The sequence below is a fragment of the Mytilus californianus genome, unplaced genomic scaffold (genome assembly GCF_021869535.1).
Source record: "Mytilus californianus isolate M0D057914Y unplaced genomic scaffold, xbMytCali1.0.p SCAF_6, whole genome shotgun sequence".
Taxonomy (NCBI): Eukaryota; Metazoa; Mollusca; class Bivalvia; order Mytilida; family Mytilidae; genus Mytilus; species Mytilus californianus.
Genome location: NW_026262712.1, coordinates 29,683,791 through 29,704,106, shown reverse-complemented (window position 1 = coordinate 29,704,106; position 20,316 = coordinate 29,683,791). Strand labels below are relative to the sequence as shown.

General features: G+C 31.1%; 2 protein-coding genes across 2 annotated transcripts in view; both read left to right on the top strand.

Moving 5' to 3' along the window:
• Positions 1–20,316, top strand: part of LOC127705049 (transcription intermediary factor 1-beta-like) — a 605,637-nt gene that overhangs the window by 226,462 nt on the left and 358,859 nt on the right. The gene's annotated exons all lie outside the window — the stretch shown is intronic.
• LOC127705477 (probable RING finger protein 207 homolog) overlaps positions 1–20,316 on the top strand; it is a 239,496-nt gene that overhangs the window by 217,587 nt on the left and 1,593 nt on the right. The gene's annotated exons all lie outside the window — the stretch shown is intronic.

Here is a 20,316-nt window from a genome sequence, read left to right as displayed (position 1 = left end):
TTTCCTCGGAGTTCAGTATTTTTGTGATTTCACTTTTTATCGTTGTGTAATATTAAACAGATATACATTAATGATATTGCTTTAAATTTTATGTTGACAGTGGCATCGGAGATGGCTACAAGTACATCAGTGTGCATGGTATGCGATCTTCAACACCAAACTACACAATCAACTCACTGGTGTATTAAATGTGAAGAACCATTGTGTGCTAACTGTAAAAAATATCACAACGTTTTAAAGGCAACAAGAAATCACAAAACTATTTCAATCTCAGATTACAAATTATTACCAGCTGTTGTAACCGACATTAATCAGCATTGCATTTATCACAATGAGACGTACCAACTTTACTGTATTAAGCACGAGAGTCCAATATGTAACAAGTGCGTAAAGGATCATGCAAAATGTGGAGAAATACATTCACTTGATGAGATAGTTAAGGACATTAAGATTTCGGAGTTCTTTGATGATCTAGAACAAAATCTTGACGACCTATATAATAATATAACTAAAATTCGTAAAGACAGAGAATCCAACTTAGACAGAATAACAGAAAAAAAGAAGAAAATAATTGAACAAGTTTGTCATTTAAAAAAGCAGGTCATCCAACATGTCGATAAACTGGAAGAGGAGTTTATCAAAGAACTTGATCAAATTGATTTGAATTATTGCAACTATATTTGTTTAATTGTGTCCTCACTTCAAGATAAAGAAAAAGAAATAAATCAAATGAAGTCTGAAATCAAGAACGCGAAGAAATACGCATCAGATCTGCAAACGTTTCTAAGTATGAGAGAAATTCAGGCAAAAAGCACTGAATACGAAAAGCATTTCCAGTCTTGTCTTGAAAATAAGTACCTCGATGAAATATCCATAGAAAGTACAATAGATGTCAAAATAAATGATATTCTGAATGTTGATAGATTCCGTTCTATAAAAGTCGAGAAAAACCCGTCTACGAAAATTGAAATATACAGAACGAAAGGCAGACATGCCCAAATAATGGTTCCTAAAGCAAAAACATGGACGAACGATGTCAAACTTGAACTCAAACGAAAACTGACCACGTCTTGTGATTACTCTCCTGGGGGTTGTGTTACAAGAAAGGGCGAATTCATTATTACTTATCACGAAATTAACTATGCCAAAGTATTAGCAATAAATGCCGAAGGTGAAGTTGAAAACACCATCCTAATTACAGAACCTTCTAGTGCGTTTGATGTAGCGTCTATAGATGAATCTACAGTAGCTGTATCCACTGGATACTGTAAAAAACGAGGTATAAGTATTATTGATATGACCAAGAAAAAATAATCAAGTTTATTGAATTACCTGATTACCCCTATGGAATAAGTTATAACGGTAAATCACTGATCTGCTGTGTTGAATGTAAAGACTTAATTTTGATATCTTTTACAGACTACAGTATCACTACAATCCCTCACACGACCCAAGCGTTGTATTCATACGTCTTAGCTGATGCAGACAAGATTTTCTTCACAAATCCGGTTAACCACACAGTAGCTTGCTGTTCATACAGTGGGGCTCTTATGTGGAAGTTCAAAGATAAAAGATTTTTAAATTATCCGCATGGAATAACAATAGACAACAACGGTTACGTTTTTGTTGTTGGAATGGATTCATGCAATGTGGTTGTCATATCTCCTGATGGAAAACAGTGCAAACAGATACTGACTAAGAAAGATGGTCTCGATATGCCAAGATCCGTTTACTTTGATAAACTGAGGAATCAGTTGCTAGTGACAAATTATAAGCAGCTAGCCTTTGTTTATAACGTTTCTTATTCGTAGATGAAATGTTTATCAGATCATTGTACATTTCTGTCGATACCTTTCTTCGCGAGTTATCTCCCTTACTCCAAGAAATAAAAAAAAAATGCCCATTTAGCAAGCATGTCTTCTTAAAAAAACTTGTACTATGATTAAACTATGAAAACATAACTCTTATCATAAATCTGTATATTCCTATTGATGTACAGCTGGTCAAGCTAATAATGTCAGCAGCTCGTATCTTAAAAACTTAAACAGTACCCCCATTTTTTATCCATTTTTTCTTGTTTTAATTTGTAAGCACTATAAATAATTAAAAATGTTTAAAAATATGTAAAGCAGTTAATTACAGACCCTTTGTTTTAGATGGAACTTCTAAAGCTGTTCATTACATAACATACAACGGATTTATTGATGTTTCTGTTGTTGTTGTTTTTCATGTGCATGGTTGTGTGCCAAACTCAAGAGGACTATATTCATGACGTTTCACAATATGCATTAATCCGTGATGTTTAAAACACTGTGAACAGTTTCTATCTATTTTTATCAAATTACATATGCTAAATGTTTTTCCAAACATTTCTTATTTGTTTCATTTTGGGTTGAAATTTTTTAAAGTTAAATTAACTAATTTAATTAGAGTTAAAAACACACGTTTAAGAGAATCTCTTTTGAAGAATTTGGTGTTTTGAGTGTCAATATTTCCGAACAAGCCAATCATTAAATTTACACATATAACCATTTGACTTTATACATTAAACCACGTCAAGTCTGCTTTCTTGAAAAATGTTTACTACTTAAATTGATCGTAAATTAACGGAATATTTCATGATTTAAGATCAATTCAGTTCGTGATATTTTATGTTGAGCGCTGACCAGGATTGTTTATTTATATGTTCAGTATATTTACACAGTCATGTGATTATTTATCTGTTCAGTATATTTACACAGTCATGTGATCATTTATCTGTTCAGTATATTTACACAGGCATGTGATTATTTATCTGTTCAGTATATTTACACAGTCATTTTACACAAGATTTTCTTCACAAATCCGGTTAACCACACAGTAGCTTGCTGTTCATACAGTGGGGCTCTTATGTGTAAGTTCAAAGATAAAAGATTTTTAAATTATCCGCATGGAATAACAATAGACAACAACGGTTACGTTTTTGTTGTTGGAATGGATTCATGCAATGTGGTTGTCATATCTCCTGATGGAAAACAGTGCAAACAGATACTGACTAAGAAAGATGGTCTCGATATGCCAAGATCCGTTTACTTTGATAAACTGAGGAATCAGTTGCTAGTGACAAATTATAAGCAGCTAGCCTTTGTTTATAACGTTTCTTATTCTTAGAAGAAATTTTTATCAGATCATTGTACATTTCTGTCGATACCTTTCTTCGGAATGTAAATATCTTATGTCCATTAAACGTATGGATTTGATAATTCTGCTAAAGTAAAATACAAGAGCATGCTTATAGAAAACAGTTAAATATATCTTATGAAAATGGTCAAAAATACATTGTCCAAATATCATTGATGATTAAGTTTGCAGTTTTTTTTGTGTAAATGCTATTTATCATTTGTTTTATCACATATGAGAATAATATATTACTTTCATAAACGTCAAAAATATCAACACAACTTAAACATCAAACATTTGGAAATCTAATGTCAATGCTGTCTATATCTTGGCAGTTGCTAAAATGCTTTTCAAAAACAATTTCAATTATAACAAGACAGAAAGCAGACACGATATATAAGTCAGGAAGACAACAACCAAATTTTTATAGGTTATTAGTGGCTTTGGACTAGCTGTCAGTAACTGCGAGTACTCTCAGATCAGTACTAAATGTAGTTTTGTTGTTGGGATACCCGGTCACGTTTTATAAAATATGAGAATAATAAATTATTTTGTGTTTTTGTTAGATGTATTTATATTTGTATCCATCTAATAAGTTAAGTCACATTCTGTATGTATGTGTCTGTCCCAAGTCAGGAGACTGTAATTTAGTGGTTGTCGTTTGTTGATGTGTTATATATTTGTTTTTCGTTCATTTTTCGTACATAAATTAGGCCGTTAGTTTTATCGTTTGAATTGTTTTACACTTGTCATTTCGGGGCCTTTTATAGCTGACTATGCGGTATGAGCTTTGCTCATAGTTGAAGGCCGTACGGAGACCTATAGTTGTTAATTTATGTAATTTCTGTGTCATTTGGTCTCTTATGGAGAGTTGTCATTTGGCAATCATAACGCATCTTCTTTTTTTTATAATTGATATATGTTAGATGTAATCAATTAAGTCAACACACTTTGAATCATTTAGTGAAAGAAAATTGTCGATATATTGAAATAATTAGTTAGATATTAATGCCAGCTTCTTTCTTTTTTTGAGCAGTGTCTCTGTGAAGCCGGGAATAGTTAGCTTCCATAGTATAACCTCCAAAGAAACGTAACAAAGATGTTGGCAATGGTACACATCCAGCAGTGTAATTACAATAACACATGATCAATAACGAGCGTCCGAACACTTTCCTGGATTTATCTCCATTTCACTTCTACATATTTAAATACAGGATGCATAAGACACAAACACAAAAACAGCTTTTGCCTGCTTGGTTTTGACTGAATATGTGTTTTCAAAAAATATATGTTTATTGTAAAGAAGGGAAAAATTATGTACAAGTTATTTTTTGAAGCAAGGGGATCGATTTTCGTCCTTTCCATTCTACTTGTGTAAACTAGTTGTTATTGTAAATAATGTCACATTTTATTAAAAATGCCTATTAAATATCACTATACAACTATGTATTTAATGATGCACTGATAACGTTATACAAAAAGACGCACCAGACACCAAAGACACATACAAAATAAATTAGACGGAGAAAAACCAACTTAATCCAACGAAAAGACAAATCATGGCTACATAGAGAACTATCGACTCAACAAAATGAATTCCACCTAAAAAAGGTGATCAAATATGCAACAAATGGATACCGAAATTATATGACAGAAATGTAAACGATAAAATGGAGCTAATATTTATGTCACGATGTCTGTGTGCACTCCACAACTTGCAAGCATGTCCTTGATAATTATCACTCGATGTAGTTTGCATGAAATGAAATCAAAACCAGAACTGTACAAAGTAAGACCTATCGCAAAAATAATTAATAAAAAGTTCCATAATTAACTACACATTATGATGCAGACAACAGGAAGCATTATTGACGATAAAGTATCAACGTATACATACAGAGAGACAGAACACAAAGTCTGATTAAATACAACAGTTATTATGGACTTATTTTTAGACTTCCAAGATAACAAATCTTTGATGGTTTTTTTTGTCTCGTTTTACCTTTTGTCTTGTTATCGATGCATACTGAAGACAGTGTTACCTTTTGTCTTATTTTCGATGCATATTGAAGAAAGTTTTACCTTATGTCTTGTTTTCGATGCGTATTGAAGAAAGTTAACCTATACAGTTATTTTCGTCTTCTGTTTCATTAAACTTGTGTTCATTATTTCTGAACAAATTGATACCTTTTCCAACACGTAGACCATGTTTTGTTAAAGAAACATAAAGTCAGTTTGATTTCAGTTTTTCTTAGGCTAAAATTCAATTATGTAGGCAAGTCCTCAAAATTTGCGTACTTTAATTTTTTCACATCATTTTAAAATATAAAATATGCTATACTTAATATTGATAAACTGACCGTGTTTGATATGAGGTGCTCCGGATGTGATGAAACTTTTGCTCCATATGTGGCACCCGCCTTGTCGTTCATGTTTGTAAAAAATCGTTTAAAAGTTGCATTCGGTGATGTAACAAATGGAACAAACACTTTTACTTCGTGCGCATTAAGCACTTTTGGGGTTTAACCTTCACATGGAACTTTCCAAACTTTCAATTAATGTGACAACTGACGCAAGTTAAATTTGATTTTGTCACTTTTACCACTTTTACAGTTACTGTTCCGTTGTTCTTGACCGACTGTAATATTATAGGTATTTCAAAGTGCATTGTTATATTTTTCTCTAGTTTATCACCAATACAGATTACAGCAAGAACATTAACTTTTTTTATAATAATCTCATGTTTCATATTGTAAGGAAAAATATGAGCATGTGTATGGACATATACCGGTACATGTGAATCACGCAAGTCAAGCCTGCCCATTAGGACCCCAAAAGTGTCTGTCTTAGAACTTTAATAGATGAATACACATGTGAATTTTAAAATTAAAAAAAAAAGAAATGTTTTGATAACATCCAAAGAAACAAAATGACCATAATTCTGTTATTTTGCCAAATCTAGCAAAATAACTTTCCAAAGTGTTTTAAATCTATGTATGCTTCATGAAAATTCAAGAAAATCTTTTTAACCCTGATACCTCCCTAAACCTGAAAATCTCATGGAAACTGTTTTAAATGCTGATATATATCTAGGTATTCGATGCAAATCTTTTGAACAACAAATTTGTTTGCTAAATTATAGCATAAACGAAAGGAAACGTGATCCAAACGTCAGAATGACCTTACGACACAAGAACTTAAAAAAAAATGTTAAGTCGATATTTAACTACGAAGTGATCAAAATATTCCTTGTTAAGTGCTTGGTTGTGTTTATTTGATAGTAAGTGTCATGAAACTAATTCTTCTTTTTTCGGTTTACTTCAGTTACAGAAAAAATGAAGATACAAAGGGGCAAAAAAAAAACAGTTTTTAAAGCAGACAACACCATATGGAATAAGAAACTGACGCAAAAAATAAAATAAATAATACATTAAATTATCCATGGAAAGCTAAAGATTGAACACGACGAACCAAACTCAAAACCGGGAGTTTGTCGGATTTTCCCGAATATAAGTAGTTTCTGCTCCACCAATGGCAACCGTCGTATTACTTTTGACAATTTAAAGTGCGAGAACAAAAGGAAGTTATAGTCGTTACTTGAAATGGAAAACATGACAACACTTTATAAATTTCTTTTGTCCGGGGCATTTTTGTTCTGGGATATTGTTTAAAGAAACGTATGCCCTGGAATATCGTTCAAAGTAGGAAATATTTTCTACATTTGCATTGAAGGTGCTGCTTCGATATTGCTACATAAGAATGGAAAGTCCACGAAGGGAAGGTTGAAAACGTCGCAGTATTTAGTTCTCAACCGACCCTTATTGTTGATTTTTTAACGTAAGTCAAGTAATGAGACAGACTTAACCGTATATGAGATGCAGTCAGCAATGTTGATGAACTTTGAATAATATAGTTAAAGGCCATCTTCTATACAAAGGAAAGTAAAGCTAAACAATAATGCCAGCCTCTTCTCATTTTTCATGAAAAGTTCCTGTATTAAGAGGGGCAAAGTTGGTTTCCGTAAAATTGCAAAATGGTTGTTGAACAATAAGTCATCCAAATTAAATGTTGGAAATAAGTTGCCAGTTAAATAAATCCAGCAGTGAGAGCATTAGAGATGCAGTCAGCAATGATAGATGAGGTTTAAACATTTCTGGTTTTTACTGTAATAGGAGTTCAATCTAATTATTGTTTATATAAGTTGCTAACAAATTCATCATGTTCATTGTAAACTGCTATTATATATTCAACGGAAGTTATATTTTGATCTCTCCATGTGCCAAAAATAGCACTGCAGTAAAGACATATTTAAGTGAATGATTAAAACCGCCTCGAATAAGATTTAATTAGGCTTTGGAAAATCATAAGAGATTACTTAATTTGAAAGATACTTTACTAACCAAAACCAACAAAAACGAGTCACTTTGTGTAAATTTAATCATGTTGAACAAAGGTATTGTAGTTATAGTCAAGAAAATATTAACAATATACTTCGTTGAAAAAGAATATTTTACTTTTGCTAACTCAACCATGTCAAGGCGTCGAACATTTAGATGTAATTTGCCAACTTCTGTTTCACTTATATATGGTAGCGTTAAGTGCATTGCAATGTGGGTAACATTGCAGCGTGGGTTATTGCAAAAGAAATACATTTTGTAAAAGGCTTTTAATAAGACAAGTTATAGCTTTTCCTTTTTTTTTTATCAGTTTGGTTTTGTTAGAAAAGGTTTCACACTTTTCCTTCTTCCATATTCTGCATGTTGGTCATTACAGTATGTAACAATACAAGGTTAGGCTAAAGGGTTTATCTTTGCAAACAAAAAGTTCAAATGAAAAAAAAAACAATGAAAACCATCTGTTGTACATGTTATACTTATCATTTTTCTATATTCAACAATGAATTTTTGGAGTAACAATAAACACTACCCTTCCCCCGCCTTAAATACAATCTTATACCTCCTTAACTTGCCTAACTGAAGTCTGAAACCTATATCAGAATTTGCTCTACCCTCGAGTTACCTGCTTCCCAAATTAAGGAAGTGCTGAAGTGAGACAAGCTTTTTGAAAAGCTATATAACTTGAAAAAATCTATCTTGACAAAATAGATTTAAAAGAGTATAGTTATTACGTAGTAGGTTTGTACATACAGTTGTATTCCTTCACATGTAAGTACAGACTCTCATTATTTTAATATAACTGTGTTGAAACATATGTATTAAAACATAATTATACTGCAGCGTGTGTATGTCTATCTTGGTTATTTACTAGATACGCCAAAGAAGACGTTAACGTTAGGAAATATAAGTATACATACATTTTGTTTTCAACGCAAAAATAAGTTTTCAATAAGTAATCAACGAAAGGACGACAAGCAGTCATCAATCAGAGTAACTGTGTGTTCCTATATAATTATTCTTGATAATTCATTAATATAAAGCAATAACAGCGCTTGGAATGATTATATTTTTTATATTTGAAACCAGATATTGCAATTTACCATAGTAACATAATATTAAGTAGCTAATTTCAGGGTTTTTAAAAGTATATATTTAAGGAAAAGTACCTCATATTTTAAGGAAATTTCATGCATAGAATATGCAGTTTTCCTGCAAACGTTTGAGGTGAAGATTTGACTTTGTATTGTGTATTACATGTAAAATGAACCATACGAAGTATTAATGCTAAAAGTAGAAACACCTGAGTTTTGTCGATGGCTTCAAGTTTTGTGTTTTAGTGGCCGTTGACGTAGACCATGTGTGTATCGAATTGAAGATACTTCAGCCAATACCAAATATGTATTTGCTTCATTATTGTTGGTATTGTTATTATTATTTTTATTTTTTTATTATTACTATTTTAATTATTATTATTATTATTATTACTTTTATTATTATTATTATTGTTATTGTTGTTGTTGTCGTTGTAATTATTATTATTATTATTATTATTATAATATTATTATCATTATTAGAATTATGCTTTTATTATTATTATTAATATTATTATTTTTATTATTATCATTATTTTTATTATAATTATTTTTGTTATTATTATTATTATTATTATTATTATTATTATTATTATTATTATTACTACTACTCGGCTTTGCCATTGTTTGTCGCAGATTATTATTTTTGAAGAAATTGAATATATGTTAAAAGAATATCGGCGGGAGCTGCAATTTTCATGCCAACGATAAATGATAATCTGCAACTATCCACTACAGTTTAAATAAAGTAAATGTGAGCAATAATAGGCAACCGTACATCCTTCAATAACGAGAAAAACCTATACAAATACCTAGATAAATCATCATTATACCATCGTATAACTCTTCAACTGTTTCATTTCTAAGACAGGATTGGCTTTCAAATAGTTGGCTTTGCGCTACCTGATGAAGGTAAATCAAGAAAAGCGCTTCAGATGCATGTTTTTAACGTGTTGTTTTAATTTTGCTATTCCGCGACGTTGTCTGTCTTTCTATATTTATATTCATATTAATATCGGGGTGTATAACCATTGGTAGTCTTCGAAATTCACATCGATGGTTAATTAGATGGTGACTAATTTAAAGTACGCATGAAATGCTGTTATATTATAAAAGAATCCATGCGTTGTTAATTGTTTGTTTTGGACGTTTTATATATATGTATATTTATATTTAATGTGGATATTTTATTTTGTTATAATTAAAAAATTTAAACTTTTTACATCGGTGTTTATGATTTTGAAAGCTAATGCCCCTTTTATTGAAATGTTCAAAATCAGACAACATTCATGTCAATAATTTCGGAGATAAACTAATGATTGACGACCCTGATATTTAAATTTTACATTTATATTTTTCTATACATAAGTATGAAGACCTAACCAATTGTTGTTGTATCTTTTATAAGTATTCTGACACAATATGTAGGTAATATGATCAAAGACAAACTTAAGATGATAAATATACTGAAGAAACACATTTTAAATCAGATAACAATCATTTCAATAGCTTTGCAGTATACCTTAATATAGATAATTTTGATACTAAAGTGTATATTTAAATAAATTTCAATAATGCATTAATCTTACCACCATATCGTATTATTCTGCCCGTAAACATTAATACACCAATGCATTTGTTTTGTTTCGGGTTATATGTAAGGTAATTTGCTAAATTATCGGTTATATCGTGATTTGAATAAACAAAAATGATAAAACGTTTTGGCAACTAAATTTGTTTAACAAGATACAGGTTGTTCGTTGTACATGGGAAAAACAACTTGAGAAAATAGAATGAATGATAACGAAATGATTTTGAGAAAACTTTTATACCAATGCATATTTTGCACTATATAACAATTAGCCCCCCCCTCCCCCCCCCCCCCCCAAAAAAAAAAACTCTTTTAAAAGGTAAAACGATTGACTGATTATTCCATTTCAATTATCTGAGTTATCTGACCTCAGAAGATGTGGTATTAGACAAATCTACATCCAAGTCAAAATTTATAAAAGTAAACCATTATAGGTCAAAGTACGGTCTTCAACACGGAGCCTTGGCTCACACCGAACAGCAAGCTATAAAGGGCCCCAAAAATTACTAGTGTAAAACCATTCAAACGGGAAAACCAACGGTCTAATCTATATAAAAGACAACTACTGAAGATCAGATTCCTGACTTAGGACAGGTGCAAACATTTGCATCGGGTTTAAACGTTTTAATGGTCAATATTCGTTATTATATCATGACCGATTGCGATCTGATTACTATTTAAATCAACGGACGACAGGCGTTATATCTTTAACTTAAGTATATGTGGACAGTTTTCTAATTTGTTTTTAAACTGATTGTGTAGTCCCGATTAAGACATTTTGACGGAGTGTGAATTAGGATGGCGGATGATGTTAGCTTCTACGAGACGGTTACCCTGTCGACACACCCAACTTTGCTCCTTTTAGAGTTCAATCGATTTCCTCTGTTTTTGTTTGTTGACCTACTTTGTTTATTATTACTAGATTTAGAACACCCGTAAAATACTGTCACCTCAATTCATATTAGAAAAAAATATGTTATAATTGCCAATAAGACAACATTATATCAAAGACCAAATGAAACGAAGGATACATCTTTTAAAGGGACACTAGCTGTCAAATTCGTGTTCACCGATTTGATTCAAATTCTCATATTTCATTTATAACATACTAAAACGTTTATCAAAATCATAAAAAGTCTAGGATAAACAATTTACTATGCACGTACTCGATAATATCAGTATTTCGAGTGTATTTTAGTCTAGACGCCTTCTTATAATTAACCATCGAGGTGACCTCCGAAGACGGTCATATAACCCTATACCAACATAGACAAAGATATAAATAGATATCGAACTCGTGCAATTGAAATTTTTAGGTCTGTTTGATTACATATTATAGGGTTAAAAAATGTTAATAATCGTTTTTACCTGCATAATAATGAGTTTTTGTAGATCGAATCGGTCAAATGGTTTGCCCTTGTATCACTTTCAATTTTGACATTCTTTTCTTTTCTTCGTGCCTAGTTCATGCGTAGCCCATCTCTAGCTAAGGCGTTCATTTGAAGCGATGTGTCTTTGCTTATTTTGACAAAACTGAACCATAGCTGGTTGATAAAAGTGGATTATTATATCACTATTTCACTTTCAGTAATGATTGAACAAAAAAAAAGTCATATTTCATATTTGTTCTCGATATCTCGTTACTATTGCCCTTTTGAAAGAGCGAACAATAGCGAACTTATTGTAATTGTTGTATATCACTTGTTTGTTAATATTCAGACAAGGAAACGAATCGCTAGTCTTGATTTTCATTAAAACAATTACTAAGGCAAACGGTTCTTGTTTTATTACACTAATACGCATTTCAATGTCTGCTGATCAGTATGGTCAAAGACATATAAAAAATAATAACTTCCTCCCTTTAAGAAAATAAAACCACTGACAAAAAGCATAGATATCTTGGGATATGAAATAAGAAGAATCCATGCAGGAGATTCATCCATTATTTGCAACTGGTGTCCAAGTTGTATCATAAGTTTCAGTAGAACAATACTCGTATATTCATGCAAGTCTTAATGTACCGAGCTTCTGATCTAGCAAAACAGTTTCAGACTATTGAAATATTATAGTATTTAAAAATCATAGATAAATAACTTATTGTCCGATGTCTGCAATATGTGGTTTGTATTTGTTGTTTTGTAATAAGTCAGTAAGTTTTTTTTTAACTTTTTCATATGTTCTTATTTTGAGGACTTTATGTCTTCCTCATTGTTGATGAGTTATGTACAGCTGTTTTAATCAAAGTCATATCGACTCTGATAGAAGGTAGTCTTTTTGGCAATCATACTATATTTTCTTATTTTTTTTTTGGTTTGTTCTCAACAACCCGTGGTGGTAAAGTATCGCTGGATATCAATTCTCTTTATTTAATTTTTGACCAATGTAAAATCTCGAAAATTGAAAGCAGGCTTTCTTCAAGCAATTCTAGCAATGATAAAATTTCCGTTAAAAGTATATTTGCTAAGTTAATTTGTAAAATTGTTTTTACAAAACGTCAAAGTTTGATTGAATAAGTTAATTCATAATGTAGTTTTAAACTTATTGTACAAAGTGTTGACATATGGATATACTGATTTTGGTAAACCCCCTATCTAGTTAACTGTTCTGGCCAGAGATTCGATATAGACCCTGTCACCGTTTGGTTGCAGCACTTCATGGATCTTAGAACGCAGCTTTTATGTCTGAAAAACATCGCAAAAACATTGTGTTTGTACATTATCATCAAATGTACCGACTTTGGAGCCTATGGTGTTCTCTTATGATAATACTTGTTCGTAGCATTATTGATATTGAAACAGATCTATTTAAGAATCACAGTTTTGCCTTTTTGATATTATATGATCAAGCCGAAATTCTAGCCATTTTTGGGGGTAATAGTGAACCTTGTTCTTTGAATGTATTATATATCTTTAATTCGTAGTTACCAATGACGTGAATAGCCATGTATTTTCTGAATATTATAACATTAGTCATATATGAAATACAAATTCTTTATGCTAACAAATTCTTAACAACGGACAAATGTTCCGGCATGCAATATAACACACCCCGGAAAACCAATAAATAAATATACAGATTTATAAATGTTTATAGATAAGAGTATTTTACAACTATAAATGAAATGTATTGATTCTTTACCACTGCATACATATTCTATGGTCGATAAGGACATTGACAGTTCTAAAGCAGGTAAAATATTCTGAATTTTCAATTTTTCTTAATTTTCAATCGAATAAGTGCACGTAACATACTTTATTTGTACATAAATTTTCATTTTTTGTACATAAATTATGCCGTTAATTTTCTCGTTTGAATTGTTTTACAATATCATTTCGGGGCCTTTTATAGCTTACTATGCGGTATGGGCTTTGCTCATTGTTGAAGGGCGTACGGTGACCTATAGTTGTTAATTTCTGTGTAATTTGGTCTCGCGTGGAGAGTTGTCATATTGACAATTATACCACATCACTTTTTTATATTTAGTTTCGACTCGGAATCTACTTTACATCTTCTTTCTAGTATAAATATTGCAACGTTGGTCAGTTTAATTAGAAGTTGCTCAACTTTTCATCAACATGATAGAGGCAAAAGGAGATATATTTTAGCGTGGATTATGTAGTTGCATTCGCATTTAAGTATTTTTATTTAAGCTAAAAGGGTAACTAGTTCAATGAGCCTGTCAATTGTGGCAGACAACGGTGCACATGTTTTTTTCTGAGCTAATTTTGCTTAAACGAATAATAAACCAATATTGTTTAGTGAACATGATGCCATACGAATTCATTATCATTTATATTTAATTCGTGTTCTTTGGCTTGGTTTTGATGTTATTTAAGGTTCGTTCCCATTTAATATTTAATAATTTTGGACTCTTATATTTGTTATATAGCTGTCTCATTGGCCTATACACTTCACCTCCTTTAATTCATACTCATTTGTTGCATTTATGAAGACGTACTTAATACAAACCATTGATTTTCAATGAGTTTTTGTGTTTAATTTCAATACAAATTTGAGGCTCTACTCGCTTCTGTTTAAGAATAAAACAATCGAAAACTGACTATAACGCAGCCTATTATAGATAACAAGCTTAGTTCATAGGAATTGTGTCACTTATGGCAAACTCAAATAAATTTGAAATACTTGATGAAGGAAGTCAAAAGCAATCACTCTTATAGGAGATATCTTGATGTGTGACATTTTTTAGTTAACATTTATATAAAAAGGTAAACGTTAATAGAAGGCTAGCAATGATACCTTTCTAACTGTGTGTATCATTCAGTTGATTTGTCTGCGAGTTTAAGATTATTCCTTTTAATGTTTACCTCCGATTAATCGGTTTGATATCCCGACAAAGATGTTATATCTCAAGAGTTCTTATCTTTCAGTTACTACTGCAATGATTTTATCCGTAATAAAATATTTGTTCCCTACCAGGTACGAATTCTTTACAAAAATGTAAAATGAAGTTTGAAAATGGCATTGTTTTAAAATATATATATATATATATTTCGGTGGAACAAATGATTATAGTTATACAGTCTTATGAACCAACTGTTTAGTGGCAACGGGGTCAAAGTCTTAACAAGTTCAAAACAAAAAAAGACCGGAATTTCGTTAAAACAAAGTTCTGAAATCCTTTACTAAATTTTGTCATAGATACAAATATTTGGCTTCAGGTTTGCCCATATCAGAAGAAATCTGTAGCTCGTAAATCAAGATCACGGTAAAGATAGATTGGCCTTTGAATAAACTTATTCTTAAAGGTTATTAATTTAAAAATGAAGTAAGATCTTTTAACATTTTCTTTAACGGTACTAGCATTAATTCTTTTTGAATGAATTAAAACATAACTAAATATCTATAATAATTAGTTTGTAATTTCAGCTGATTGCTTTTACCAGTATATGAAATATGCACATGATTGAAACGAAAGTGTTAGTGTTGTGTAGTTTCTTTGATTATCATATCCTGGATATATGCTATACGCTTTACAAGCCGTTAATAAAACAGCACACCAATCATAATAAACAATGGGATACGTTTTTTGGTAAACGTAGTTAGGTATATCTTATATAGTATGGTGTTAGCCTTTATTGGTTTGTGCTTAAAGTCTATTCTTTAATAAACCATTAAAAGAAAATGAATAGCCAACATTTTCCTTTATTCTTACGGTCATCATCTGATTTTTATTTCTTATGTCCGTTTTATCTTTTCATACTGATGGGATCAGTGTGACAGGGTCGGTTTTCTATTTTGCTGAATCATTGTTTTCCTTTACCATGTGATCATTGATATTGACACTCTAAGTATTTTTTCTTTAAATCCTACGCAATACATTTAAAGATAAGTATGCACGTGAATGGTATCTCATTTGATTCACTACTTTACAACATTCCTATTAATGGTGTTTGGGTTTTTGTACAATGTTTAAATATCATAAATCATCAACTTCAAATACTTAAGAGTCAATATTGCGTAATGATTGTATTAAATTAATCGTTTGATCGTTTACATCAGCATATAAGGGTCAATAGATTAAAAGGCAAATCGAGTGCATTCAAATAAAGAAAGCTTGCAGTGTATGAGTGCAAGTATTTCCTATGTCATTATGTATAGTTTGATATACAAATAACTCGATTTAGTGTGAATGCTAATAGACACCTATCCACGAGATTCAAGATAACGTGGATGTACGGCCTTCAACATGTTTTTTTTTCTTAACATGAATCATATATTTTATTGTACACTATTGCTGATAACAAATTGCTGAATGTACAGCATTGTACTACGATTACCTGATATATCAGTTATAAGGTATACAGAAGAATATCTAATTGAAGTAAATAGATTTATAGCAATATTATTAATTTTATGTTGCCGGGGTAGATGATTTCTCTCCGATAATGGTTTTTTATATGGTTTTTCATAAAATAAATAAGTAAATCTATCTAGGGAGTTTAAAATCATCCGTTATGATTTAATATTCAGAATAATTTGAATATCTACGGAGTACATTTATAGACAGGTATGTTAACCACAATTTTTTTTGTAGCAGAAGATTAAGTTTGCGCTACAATTGATTTTCCAAATATTAATTAACATATCACTTTCTGAAATCTTTATGTAAATGACACATTCCGTCTAAAAAAGGGTCGCTTACATAACCTGACAGTTAAATGTCAGTACGATCTTTTTGATAAAATTGTAAGGCCAGTATTGCTATACGGCTGTGGAATTTGGGGATTTAATAATATTAGTGCAATTGAAATAGTACATTTGAAGTTTTTTAAACTTTTGTTAACTTTGAAAAAATCAACCCCAAGCTTTATCGTTTATGGAAAGCTAGGCGCTTGATCTATGTCCGTATGGTAACCTTTTGGTCTAACATTGTAAATAGTTCCGATAGGAAATTGACAAGTATTCTGTATAGATATATTTATAAACTCATGGAAGATAGTGGATATACATTTGAATGGTTGATTTGTATAAAAAATATCTTGAATAAATATGGATTTTCAAATATTTGGTTACGTCAGAGTAACTACAGTTTTAATCCAAAATGGTTAAAGTTGAGCATTAAACAGAGAATATTTGACCAATTTCAGCAGACTTGCAAATCAGGAATGGAAAACTCTCCAAAAGCATTATGTTATAAACTATTTAAAGAAAACTTTGAATTTTGGGAATATTTAGACTTATAACCTTATAAAGATAACATAACGTTATGTAGGTTTAGAACTGGAAATCACCGGATACCTATAGAAACCGGTAGATGGCTTGGAATTGTTAGACATGAAAGGTATTGTGTAATGTTTTGAAATTCGGCACATTACATATTTCAACAAATATTCCAGTATTGTAAGTTGGAAGTATGTTCTCCAGGTTGATTATCAATCTCTCATCCTTTTTGTTCGTTTTGTACAAACTTGTCATGCGCAGAATCTGTGTGCTAGTATATGTAAAATATCTTTCTTTGTTCCATTAACTTGGATTGATAAGAAATAAAGAATCTGAATCTGAGTCTTTCCGAAGCAAGTAGTAAATCAAAATTTAATTAAGCTTTCAATACTCAGTACACGTCTAAGAGATGTATTGTATAAAGCATTCATAAACATTTAAGGAAAACATGCCAAATTTAATACCAAATTATAATATCGACAAGACGTAGAATCGTTAGTGTCAATAACGACATTTACAGCAATATATATTTAGTTATGTTTTAAATTATTGGTAACAAATTCCATGATAGTACACGTACTTAAAAAAATATTATTTACAGCGTTTAACTGATAACCTTTTGGAATAAAATAAACACAATTAGATGTTGTATGATTGGAAAATGGTATAGCTTCCCCCTTCTCAAATGATGTGATTGTAACCCTATAGAAGATCAGAATATTTGGTAATTGGACTATGTAAAAGGTGTAAAATGAAGAAAAAAAAACAAAAAGATGCACCAAATAGCACGAAGACAGCACACAATTGTTTAATTGTTTGAAATTGTTAAAAACAGTTTTGCATGGCAAAAAAGAAAGAATCATCGTGAATGAAGTACGTCAATAAAAAGAATATGTATCAGCTTCGCGCAGTGAAAGCTATATTCGTTGATTTGATTTGATTTTTGGTGTTTTAACGCCACTTTTAAGCACCGCTTTTGGGCTATTTCGTGGCGGCCAGTTTTTATTGTTGGAGGAAGCCGGAGTGTCCGGAGAAAACCACCGACTTTCGATAGGAAAACTGACAATCCTAGTCAATTAAGATTGGTGTCGATTGCACCAGTACGAGCGGGGTTCGAACTCATAACCTCAGTGTTGACTGGCTAGTGATTACAGTAGTAACTACTTAGACCACTCGGCCACCAGGGCCCCTATATTCGTTGACAATTTAATTCAAATAAAGACGAACATTCTTCAGACCACAATTTCTGATTTTTATTGACATTTGGACAGTATTATCAATAATTTTTTATTGAGATTAAAATATAAAGGATCAAATTTGAAGGCAAAATCGCCAATTGGCTGACGTGTTCCAGCTATGCGACATGTTGGAAAATACCAAGATGATTAAAAAAAAATTAGTTCACCTGCCCAAATTTTCCATGCTAGTAGGAAAACATGATTTCTTTATCAGTTGTACTTGAAATTCTCTTAGTTCGGTAAGTTGTGTCTAATTCTTCTTTATTAGCTTTTGTACTTCGTACAGTTTTGATCTGTACCACTCGTTTGTCAGTTCTATATATTGTACTACACCAACTACACCACTGTCTCCGATAAGGGGATGGTTGAGAGCTCGCAAACATGTTTGACTCCGCCATTGTACTCTATGTGCCCGTCCCAATATAGGAGCTATTAATTTGGTTGTTATCGATGAATGGTGTCTGTCATATTTGTTTTTAGATTATTGTTATTATATAAATCATGCTGATGGTTTTGTGATTTGAATATTCTCTTACATTTTATCATGTCTAGGTCTTTTATAGCTGATTATACAATATGGGTTTTGCTCGTTCTTGAAAGCCGTCGGTGACCTATCGTTACATACATCCACGTCATTTGGTTTCTGGTTGATATTTGTCTCCTTGGCAATCGGACCACATATTCTAATTCTTATAATACTTTTGGTTCTTGTGTATGATGGTTTTGAAGCGGTCGAAGGGGAAATTTAAAATTATAGGGAATATTTGTGGCTTTTGTGTTATACATGTTATATTCCATTTAAAATTGTATTTCTAAGGAAAGAGAATATGGTAGGAATAGTTTTGAATAGAGTAAAGTTTGTTTGTTACTAGTATATTTGTACATTAATCATTTTACAAGTAACAGAAAACGCAAAAATTGCATGAAAATGAAGAGTAAACAGAACTTTCCGCTTTTAAATTAACATGAATCTTGAACAATAAAAAAGAAATGTAAAAAGTTACTTTTGGATGATCAGGTATTAGCTCATTATTAAAATCTTATTTTTCGTCTGTGTTTGGGGGGGGGGGGGGATATTTTGTTTTGTAATCTTTTGTAATTTTTTGTGCTGTTAAAGGTCAAGGAATACCACTTTCAAAAATAAAGATGCTGTAGTAATTTTTTTTATGTTTATCTTTAAAACGAAGATGGCTGTATAATGGTTTGTGTTTTGTATTTAATAAATTTGAACAGCTGGAGATTTTTTTGTAACTTATTTTCTTAATTTTTTTTTTTAAATGATACAGTATCATTTATTCTTTATGACTTGTTTGGTAATTGTCACAAAATTTGCCTGGAAATTTCAATATAAAAGTAAATTATTTGGCTTGTTAAACATTGTAAATAAGCAAATTGAAGGTACTCCAGGTCACATGGGTGTTCAATAGCAGCTAAAGTGGCTGTAGTTTTGTTACTTCGATAAATGATATTGACAGGCATTTATTGTCATAAATTCCATTCTTACCGATGAACTTTGTTTTTCGAATAATACGTACGTTGAAAGCACTTTTATTCGTGGGTTCATTTTTGTGGTTTTAGTAAAAGTTACATGTTGTTGGGTTCATTTTTCGTGGATTTTAGTTTTCTGTTAAAAAAAGTCGAGTGAAGGATTCGAAGTCTTCAGAAATGTCTTTTTTTAAATATTATTCATTAATTGTTTTATAAAGATTTGTGGACATTGCAATATGAGTTGTTCATTTTCACTTACTTGTTCGTCTTCATAACTGACAACATTCAACAAATTTGTAACAACATAATTGATTTTGGAAATAAGCTAAGTCATCTATGCTTACAAATTGTCCCCATTTGAATTGTTGCACACGTGTAGTCAGAAGTGATGATACTCATTAACCTGAGATCGAATGATCAACAGATTAAAGATCACCAAAGGTGTTAATTGGGTCAAAAACATGTCATTTGAAGAAAACGGTTACATAAACAAATACCATAAAAATACAATGAATTGTAAAATTAATTCTTATGAAAAGCAAGCCCAATATGAAAAATTATTTGTTTCCGTAAGAGAATTATAATGTGATAAAAATAAACTCTTCACCAAAGCTCATCATCACCGGAGAATAAAAAGGTTAAAAGCCGTACAGTAAAGTTTCTTTAAGATT